The following is an 11502-nucleotide window of genomic DNA, read 5'->3' as shown; positions in this document are numbered from 1 at the left end:
TGTAGGTTACTCCGAGATTGAACACATAATGTCATTACTCTTACACCAATCCCGACTTTTCCGACACTTCCCCTCGGGGGGTAATGAAGCAGATATGTTTTTTTTCATCAAAAGAGCTTGGATGCACATGGGAAGGTGTAAATGGTAGTGTCTTCTCGAGTGTGTCACAAGTCGAGCAAAGGAAAAATAAAAACGGTTTCAAAAGATTCTGGATTATTTTGAAGTCTTGAGCTTCATAAAATATATTTAATCCGATTTAACGTAATTATTTTTTTTTTAAAAAAGCACCCAAAAGTTTAGGTCACCTTTGCGGCTCCCATATTGCTTACAATCTCCATTTAGTGTCTTGGGATTTGAAGATTCACCACATCGATTCAGATTCGGCTATTTCTAACTGGATTGTATTATCTAAAAAAAAATGTATCACCGATTGTATCTAATTTTGTTCTATTTCGGGGGGGGGATTATATTAAACTGATACATTTATGAGTTAATGGAATCTAGCTCAGGGTTGTCACAAACAGTATTGTCTACGTTCTAATAATAGAATGCAGTTAAGGTCAATAGGAGTTCAAATGGCGCACTCTAAAGTTGTGGGGGGCATATGTTACTGCGCATGCACAGGCAGCATACACATGTTAAAAAAGGCAGGGAAAGAAGAAAATGAGACACAAATACATGTAGTAACAATGCACTGGGGTACTTAATAGTTAGGGAAATATCCCTTTTAATACAGTATTTGGAGAGCATATCAGGAAGGTGTACACTTTTCTGACCGGAATTCTCTTTCACGAACATATAAAAAAGATAATTAATTAGAGTAATGGTTGAATAATTAGCGGTGGGTTCCACTCTGCAGTGGAAATTTGCAAGTCAGGTGTCACCATTGCATCTTAATTTGAAATTCCGGAGGCAGCTTCTTGCCGCAGTGTTGCAGAGATACACAACAGACAACGCAGAAAGATGAGTGTCGTCTAACACTAATGAAGGGACGGGGGATATAAAGCTTACGTATTCAACTCTACGGTAAAATCCTACAGCTACTTTTTTAGGAGCGTAGAATTTGACGGCAGATAAGACCCATTCCGCCCATCCAGACTCGGACTTTAATCAATCCTTGGTCTCAGCTTGGATTCAGAAGAGCTTTATGCCAAACCCATTCAATATTTCGTAGCCCTCCTCTAGACTCCCTCCAATGTGTCGATATCCTTCTGGAGATGGGGTCTGCTGACCTGAGGGTCCAAGATGCTAAAGCAGTCAGCCACGTTCGTTTGCTTGCTCCAGGAGAGCTACAGATGATTTCCCTTTAGAATTTAACTAATAATCATCAACATGGGAGAGAACCCGGTGCAGCTTAACCTTAATACCCGTTAATCAGCAAAACTGGTAATCACTAACAGTTCAAACCTCTGAAAATCAGAAATAGCCTACTTGGAACGCTTCAGCATCATATTTTTGTAGTTTGTGATGAATTCCTAAATTTGTGGTAAGTTCCTTAAGTTTGTAGAGCCACGAAACAGATTTCCTCAAGAGAGTTTGAATTTTTTTAATCCAAGCATCTAAAGGTCATTTTTATTTTCAGACTAAATATTATCCTGTTTGTTCCTTTTTACTGCTGATTCCAAGGTAAATAACCGGCGACGTCGAGCTGTATTGATTTAACAGGGAATGAAGCGTGGCATAGCCTCTGTAATCATTTCCGATGGATCATGGACCTTACCAACCCAAATAAAATGGTCACAGTTGATCACAAACATTATAGAGCAGTGGTAAGTGAGAAACCGCAATGTAACGATTTTGTGGATATCAATATATTTTAAGATTTCATAAAAACCTTATTAGTATCTTTCATTACATGGAATAAAACACATATCAAATACATACCTCCTAAGATTTCAAAAAGGGGCACTTTTGTGTTAGTGTGTATTACTGGAGGTGTAGGATTTGAGGTGACAAATTAACCCCTTCCACAGCTGTTACTTTTGCTCCATACAGTGATTTGCATACCTGGGAACTTGTGGGCTCCGGCTACCCGGATCCTACCCTTGTGGGCCGTGGCCAGGACCGCCCACTGACCTTGGTGGGCGGTCCGGCTGATCTCGGGGACGTTCCCACCTACATCAGTGGGCGGTCCTGCCGTCGTCAGTGGTTCGTTCTGCTGACATCACGGGAAACACCCAAATTGGGTATTTCTTCACTGATGATGGCTAAGGGTTTTAGGACAGTTATGATCTTGTGAAATATTGATAGCTATTTATGTAGCTGGGTAGGGCCTTAACAAATAGAATTATATATTTTATCTACACAATTTAATTTGTAAATACATTTTTTTATGTTTATATTTTAGTTATTTTGGCTTTAATGACTGTAGGACCCAAAAGGGAATCATGCCTTTGATTACTGTTGTGACCCATAAGACACCCGCTACTAACAGAAGTATGTTTGATACATAATGTTTTTGACTTATTGAAATCTGTCTAAAAACGGTCCAGAAGCAAAACCAGAGAGCTGATTTGAGCTCTGATTTTGAGGAGACGGAATGTAAATTCAGGTCACACGACTTTCAACCTGTTAAGTAAAAAGTGCGTGAAATAAGTCGAGAGCTTCTTTAAATGATACATCTGGAAATGCGTTGGACTGAACAAATCTCCTGCAAGTCAATTCATACAAATCCGAAAGCACAAGTCTAGTTGATAGAGATTTTAACAAGGGATTAAATGGTGTTTTTTTCATAGGATAGATCTAAACATAAATCCAAGAAGCATACTTTTACAAAAAAAGGTTTTGTTGACTATGCGTGACGGACCTTTTTATAAGTTCCCTCTGGAACGTGATTATTACTTGCCACTATAAACCTTTCATCCGTTGCGCCATAGAAAATATTCATTTCCATAAAATGCCCAGGTCTGATCATTTGCATGCAATTAATATGCTGCGCGTGCACAGCGGAGAGCGGGTCTAATTATCATGATATGAATCTCTCCTTAGCTACAGGATAAAGTGGCGTAATACAGTTTGTCGTCTCCTGTTTTGTAGACTCCGATTCATGTCTTAGTAACGTTCCCCACCATTATAGGTTAGGCACTAGAACTATGGAATCTGCCAGATGATAAGAGCCAGACGACCTGTATGGTCTGCCCATTTTCCTCCACCTACTGTTCTTGGATCTATTTCATGTTCAGGAACATTCCATCTATACTTACTTACATATAAAGGTTAGGGTTACATTTGTCCTTTTCAAAGAACCCAATGTCCCTAAAATGTTGAGGGGGACACTGAGGACAAGTATCGAAGGTTCTACAAGCCCTTCTCTACTCAGTGTTCTATGTCCTTTAATGGGTTAGCGGAAGAATGGCAGTAAAGTCATGTAAGCCATTATAGGTATAGCAACCCTGTTTTTATTATGCCATAAAATACACAGGCTATCTAACGATAAAGTAGGAAGCGAATGAATTATTTCTAGGATGGCTTTGGACGTTAAGCAGCACAAGAAATTGTGTTTCAAATGCTGCATTTAGTTTTAAAAAAGTGTTAAATTCAGCTGAGGAAGTGAAACTTTCAGCTCCACAGAAGTCTCTTCTTCAGCAGAACAACTATCTAAACCATAAACAGATATATATCGTTAATTGTGTCATAAATAAGAGAACAGATCATGCATTCATACGTGCCGTTAGCATCATTGCTGAAGGCAAGTAACACATTTTGGAAGCTGAGATCAAGCACACGTTCCCATGTTATCAGAATCAGACACTGGGGTTTATTCAATGTTCCCATAGAAGAGCTGTAACATTCATCACCGTGTCAGAAACTCATCATTCTCTACAAACTCATCATTCACTCCTGACTTTCACGAGTTGCCCCAAGAATCGTTGTCGTTTTATGAGGGTCTAAGCAAAGAAGAGAAACCTTGAAGCGACCAATGATTTGTGCAATTCACAGTCCTTTTTTATGGGACTTATTGAAGCCTGAGGCAGCGAGGGAGGTCGGGAAGGTGTCCTTCACGAGGAGGTCCAGGATGACCCATTAAAACCCTTGATGAAAGATATATATCTGAACAATTCTTGGAATACTGTAACTCAGCAGAAACGTATTATATCTGCGTTACCTTCCAGGTGCTTTCTCGTACTTGGAGAACATCACAAACAAAATGACTTACCAGCAAATAGTATTAACCCACATTAAAAGGACCATGCGCACATGCGCTATACTTTGATAATCCAAAAAACCCCATACCTGAATTTGTGTTCCTGCTTCGAAAAGAAACGATCCATACAAGTGGCTCCTGCGGTTTCCCATAAATGCGAATAAAAGTCGCTGACAGGTTTATCCGCCGGTGAAATTAATATTCTATTTTTGAACCCGGAATGTGTAGGTATTAACCTCCGTCACACTCTTACGTCCCAGTAGGAGGCCAATATCTACATAAGGTTTCAAATGCATTTTACTTACAAAGTGAAGAAAATATGCACTTGGGGGGGGCAGATCTCAGTTGGAGAAATATTTTACCAATTTATACTTAAGTGGCCATGGTAACAAAGCAAAGTAATTTTAATGTAAATAGATTATGTGAGGCTTGTATTAACCTTCTGTACACATTGCTTAGAAAGTCAAATTTATGTATCTTGAAAAAAATACCTAATTTGCCTTCAACTTAGCTTTACCAAGCTCAATATTATTACATCTTCCATCCCCGTAATTCCTTATAATTATTGGCCATTCACACCTTTAACACTTTAATATAGCATTCGGGCATTTAAAGGGAAATATATCGACGATGTATGGCTGTGCGGGATCTGGAAACTTTGCTGCACTGATGACCTAGGGTGACGCTCGCATCCATTGAAGACATAGTTATACCGGTGGAGAAGGTGGGAGTTGGCTTTAAAATATTGAAATAAAAAACAAAGTTTAAAAATGTACAGAAACTCCTCGAAATTGGAACTTTGGAGGCAGGGAAATTCCCATTTCCAACATTGTGTATTACAAACATGTATAGTAGAGATTAGTTAATAATGCGGTGAGTAGAGATTAGTTAATAATGCGGTGAGTGGACATTTTTAGCTCTATCTGCAGTTTATTTATAACAGATTTTGGCCAAGATACCCCCAAAAAACAGCATCTGATCTTAAAGAATGTTTTATAACCAATAAAGGTACCATATTAACTAAATTTGCATTCCATTGTAATCAGCGATAAAAAGAAAACTCCTAGGAGTTGATCCAAAAGCTAGATTTGCTAAGATGCTAAGATATTAAATACCCGGTATTTCGTGCAGAAATCATAGGATAGAAGAGTAAATGTCACCAACAAAGGCCAAATTTACAAAAATAAGAAGGGCATTTAACCATCTTACATGGGCAAGGCAGGAGGCTAGTCATAAACACCAAGAATGATCGAGAGAACCTGCTGATTAGACCCAGACGTTGTGTTCCACATATCCTTAACTGTGTGAAAGTATTTTATAGTCGAAAGTCGATTAATCACATTCACAAAACGTTTCATGCACGTAAAGAAATACAAAACGTTAGGACACTGAAAATAAAATAAATGTTACATTTCCATTGAGTTGGACGTTATGATGGATAATGTATCCATAAGGAGGAAATGCGTGGAAATTAAACATGACCCAAATGTTAATAATTTCCCCCCCTCCACCGATGCGGTGTTTCTGGCACCAACCCATGTTGCATAGAATAAAGATGGGGTAGTAAGGGGTCTTATGTGAGGGAGCGCTCTCCTCCCCGTCCTCTAGACCGGCGGCAGTATACTTAGAAGGCCATTCCAATTTGTGGTTGGTATAAGCTGATCTCCGGGCTAAAGAAAGCAGTAACAGCCGGATGGAGTACACGGTTAAAGCAGGCAATTCATATACTCGATAGATGAAAGCTATTAAAGACTTTTACAAGCACTTTTCGAATAGGTCTTTAAGATCAGATTCATTTATTTTGGGTATCTTGGCCAAAAGCTGTTATAAAAGACAGCAGATAGAGCTAAAAATGTCCACTCGCTGCATGATCAACTAATCTCTGCTATAAATGTTTGTAATACACCGTGCCGGTAATGGGAGTTCTCCTGCCTCCAATTTTAAAAGAGGAATTTCTGCAGATTTCTCAACACTTTTTTAATTTCAGTATTTTAAGGCCAGCTCCTACCTTCTTCATCGGTATGACTATGTCCTCAATGGATGCGAGCGTCACCCAAGGTCACCAGAGCAGCAAAGTTTCCAGATCCCATACAGCCATACATCGTCGATATATCTCCCTTTAAATGCCCGAATTGTATATTAAAATGTTAAAGGTAATGGTCCGTGTTGCACTATAGTGGTCTATTACATGATAATAAACCCAGCAATGTGAAATGCCTCGTTCCGGACAAGATATACAGCCACGCGCATCAAAGGAGTTTATGGCTAAATCATTAGCGCACATTCATGATTAAAAACCATAACTTATCAATTCAATAGCTGTCATCCTCGACAAGTAACGTCCAAGCACTACAGGCACGGAAAAACGGTGTGCTAAGAACATGGTAGCATGGCACATGGCAGCTTTAATGGTGTTTTGCTCCCCAAGATCACCTGTCCTTTATTCCTCAAGACCCATCCAACATCTAACTTACATATCGAGTGCACTCAGCAGGAACCTCAGAAGCTGAACTCACGTGACATGTAAACATATCCAAATGCACAGATATAATGGCCATCATTTTACTTTTGGGGTACCATGGGGTGGACAGGGGTATATTTTGTTGACAGCGTTTTACACCAAAAGTATTTATTTACCCTCCCAGACTTGGAAATTTAATTAGGTAAGTGTGCGTAGTTTAATTCAGATTAATTGGAATGAGAAGGGGTTTCAGGATGGGGTAATAAGCACCCGATAGTCCATTTAGACATTGACAGAGAAGAGAGACGTGTGCCGCGATTACTTGCCCCCTACTGCAATATCACTCACATTGCTGTTCCCATAAAACATGTCGGTCACAGCGGAAGCCCATCTAGTTACATCGCTGCTTTCCTCTGTCTGTAGGAAGCGATTTGTGATAATTTAGTGTTAATATCTAATTACTGATTTTTGAATATTTTTAATGATCGTATTTCTTATTTCAGCGTCGGTTGTTTGAATAAGTGACAGCTGTGGGCAGCTACATGAGACGTGGTCCAAAATATAAGGATGGCCTCATTTTTAGATGGGCAAGAGAGGCGAATGGGGGAAAAAATAGATTTTACCCCAAAATGAAATGTGGCTTTTTCCTCTAAAAGCGGCAGCGGCAGCCGCGTCTGAGGATAGAATTTAATTTCAAGCAGCTGTTTGTTACAAGCTTTTTTTGTTCAATAGATTAATGACACCTTTTGCAAAAAGGCACCGCGGCAGACTCATAACCTTGCTAATGCATCCAGATAATGATCAAATTAACCGTCCATAGCAAAATCAGAAATTGTAGCCCAGCTGCTCGTCTTTCACGTTCCTACTACTTGTCGCTTTGTAAGAGAGCAGAAAAGCTGATGATGTCCTTGGCCAACGGCCATGAATATTTGGGTTAAATACCCCAGCAGAGTCACTGAGGCAAGAGACAGAGCTACCCTGGGGGTGGTAGAGAATGGGGTGCACGACCATTTGCCCCCTGTTTCGGATGGCTAGTCCAGGCCTGATTCCACCACATTCTTCCCGATTAAGGACTGTTGGTAGCTATGGAAATCTATTATATTTATATATATATTATCTTGGATAAACCAGGCACATGATGTCATAGTGATAATATTCCTTACGATGTCATAGCAGCACAGCATGTAAAATAAAAAAGAAACTTATGATATCTCCAATATAAGTCTTTTTTTTCTTCTTGCTTTTAGATATGCTTCGTTTAAAAAAAAAACACTTGGCTGAATAACTTAATTGGATGCAACAAATAAAAAATAAAATAAATAATAAATTATTTCCCAGTGTTTTTCCCCGTGTTCTTTAACAGAAGATTAAGAGCAACTTTAGTAAAAGTGATATCTTTACTGGCTAACTGAAGTATACTAGACAGATTTCAAAAATATATATTTATTTAATGTGCCTGAAGGAGAGACCAGGATAGTCTCCAAAGCTAGCAATCTATTTACGATTTGCAAATACAGACTCTTAAATGTTAAATACATATGCTCATATTTGCATATAACTAGGTATATATGTCACAACTGGATTCAACAGATCTACAAATAGAAAAACAAAAACCCCACGCATCATGGAATTTTTTATCAGCATTTCATTAATTAATCAGAAAATGACCTCTATATATATATATATATAATATTTCTTGAAACTTTTTCTTTGTTTAAATGTAATAAATTGTCACAGTGTTTTACGTGGATGGGCTGCAGATGTAGTTTAGCAGCTATATCCTTTTTCATACATATATTTCTTTACTTGCCGGTCCTTTTCCATAAGACGTGGTCTTAGAATGGGGTTAAGTTTGGCATGATGGCGAGCGTACATTAGAATGCAAATCAAACAGCTTTTAACAGAGATCTCACGGAAACACCTGTAAGGATTTTCACCTGCCGCTGCTTCCAAGCAGGCGCTGGATGACATTGTCTTGTAATATAAGGGAATGGGATCTAAGCATCATTTTATGAGACTTAAGCAGATGAACATCAGATGATCTGAGATCCTCGTGAGGATGTAAACTAAGCCTAAAAAATGAAAATAGACATGATTTTTGTTCTTCAGTCAGCCTCGGTTTTCTGTATGCTCCTGGCTGCGTATAATGATTGGTGTTTGGGCTTATTTTTCGAGTTACATAATGCAGCTTTATGTACTGTTTTAAAAATATCTATTTTTCAAATAACCTGACCAAAGGACCATTAAATATGATACAATCAGCAGCTTATAAACCGATGGAATGGATTCCGGCCCTTACAAGAGTCTGGTGTCCAACCTGGCCCATGCCAAGCCATGCATGGCTGGTCCACCTCAAACATGAATCCATTTGGTCCATCTCCGGTAATGAAATCCCCAGATAAATACCGCTTCATGTAAAGGGGAGAGAGAAACGAGTGTGTCTATAGAATCTATACGTAGAATACTTTTCAGGAGAGATGTTTCTCATCATCCATTATGAAGGTCCAACCCCAGTGAGATTCTGCTGCCGGCTCAGCCCTTTGTCAATATTTGAACTCATCTTTGAAAATAAGGGTAGGTTTATTTAAAATAATCATATAACGGAAAAACCCATATTAAACCGTTTACAACACTGGCAAAAGTGATTAAGCGGATCAGCACTTTTAAGAGCTGTTTGAGATCGAGTGGAGTTAAATATGAGGTCGATTGAGGACATTTGAAGATCGTTTTGTACTTAATTAGCAAGAAATAAATAATTTATGGAAGGTTGCTACTCGTTACCATAATGTTACATAAGCCAGAGAGCAGAACTGGAAGGTCGACTAACAAGATTATTGACTTTATTTTCGTTCAGAAATTTCTCTTCATTATTGATCCCTGCAATTAAATGAGGCATTAATGAAACAACGTTATCTTCTAAACTCCGCCTTTCACGAAGTAACGAATGCATTCTTCATTAAGGTGAGATCTTACTGTTAGTTGAACATATACAGGTGTTTACAGGCCCCGGTGTGCGGCCTATGGCTGGATATGACCGGCTGGGCACTGTGAGCATAAAAACATAGATAAAATCATCAGCCGCACTTATGTCATCAGTCGGCCATTGGCCTTAAAGTGGCGGGGCCATCCCGTCATCGTCAGAAAGGTGGGATAATTTCACCATTTACATAATTTCACCATTGAAGGCGCAGAGAAGCCTCAGGTGTCTTGATGGAAGTCCAAGGTTAGGTCCACCTCGGTGCTCAACATTTGTGTTGTTTTGGATTGCTGGGGCTCTAATAACATTTTTTCCCCTTGCAAATGCACATTTTTAGTGCATGTGTGTCGCTCCTTTTGGCTTGATTGAGATATTCACAGAACATACATGCACTTTAAATGCCACAGAGGAGCTGAGTTCGCTGAAGACTCTGAAGCTTTTAGGCCGGGAATGATGGTTGAACTTTTGTCTCCCATATCCATACCTGGGAACTTCTCGGCTCCGGCTACCCGGAGCATTCCTTTGCGGGACGCGGCCAGGACTGCCCACTGAGTTCCCCTGATGTTAGTGGGCGGTCCCGTTGATGTCGGGGGCATTTGCGCTGACGTCAGGGGCGTTCCCGCTGATGTCAGCGGGAAACACCCCCATTTAAATGGGGAATGGGCGGGGAGCTGGGCATGTCAAGACCCCGCTCCCGCCAACCCCAAGATTCGGGTCTTGACCCAGAGAACCGGAGAGTTCCCAGGTATGTCCGTATCTCCTTGAAGACATAAGTGGAACCAAGAAGTTCTGACCCTCCCTGGTTTTATCAAAGCGTGTGGCCCCAGAAGAACCCCTCTGTGGTCCTACAATGGCACTGTCACCAACACCATTGAAGAGGTTAAAGCACTGCACCTTGGGTTTTTTTAACTTAAATCACGTCCAGAAATCTTGCACAGCAGAGAATCTCATTCTTCAAATTGCTACTTTTGCATATTCCCGTGTTAAACAATAAAGGGAAGGCAAGATTAAACGAGCCTGACACATGTCAAGATATTTGCTCTTAAAGCCTTAATGGTGGCAAAAGGACACCGTTCAACTGCAATCATAATTCATAACGATTGCCAATGACTCTGACCCTGCTAAATATTCTCACCTCTCGTTATTGATCTGTATGATGATTGATGTGCTCCTACTCAAATCTGTTATTAAAGAGAAACGGTCTGCTATGAAAATGTGAAATTAATTGATAGGGCGTACAAATGGTTCGAAATGATGTGTTATCTATTAGAAAAAAGTTCACAATTTTAGACATATAATAATATAAATAAAATAATCATAAAAGGCTAGTTGGTTTTTGGTGACCTCTTCGGGTAATAAAATGTAACAAAAAGAGAATACCTTAATTCTACACTAGAGAATGTAGAATTAGTATTCTAAAGTACAGCATAAACACTATTGTAGAATAGTGTTTATCGCGCTATAGAGAGCTGTCTATAGCACTGAGCTGTGGGGCGACAACACAACGTTCTCTCCTAAGTCCTCCTGAGTCATCAAGCCATGCAACCCTAGGGCCAGCCATGCTGATGGAGCCATTCTACATAATCTTACATTTCTCGTCAATGCTAATCATTTTCAAAGTATACAGTGGCCAAAAGAAGCATCTTTATACCCAAGACATGGCGTTGGTTGACCTTTTGCTGTTTGAAGAAGGAAGATGACACCAGTACCAAAACTTAGGGGCATCAGTGCTTCATAAGACTCCACAACCAACTTTTTGACAAAGGTCCATAGCAGAACCATTGTATTTCATGCAGTGAAGCTAATGCTTTGCACTAACGTCATTACATATTCTGAAATGTGATATAACACTGTGAAAAGTGCCACCCAACAATGCAAATAGATAACTTTGATAGACTACCTTAATATTCAGATCTAGCA

The sequence above is a fragment of the Spea bombifrons genome, chromosome 12 (genome assembly GCF_027358695.1).
Source record: "Spea bombifrons isolate aSpeBom1 chromosome 12, aSpeBom1.2.pri, whole genome shotgun sequence".
Taxonomy (NCBI): Eukaryota; Metazoa; Chordata; class Amphibia; order Anura; family Pelobatidae; genus Spea; species Spea bombifrons.
The sequence above is the reverse complement of the archived record's forward strand: the minus strand, read 5'-3'. Positions refer to the sequence as shown.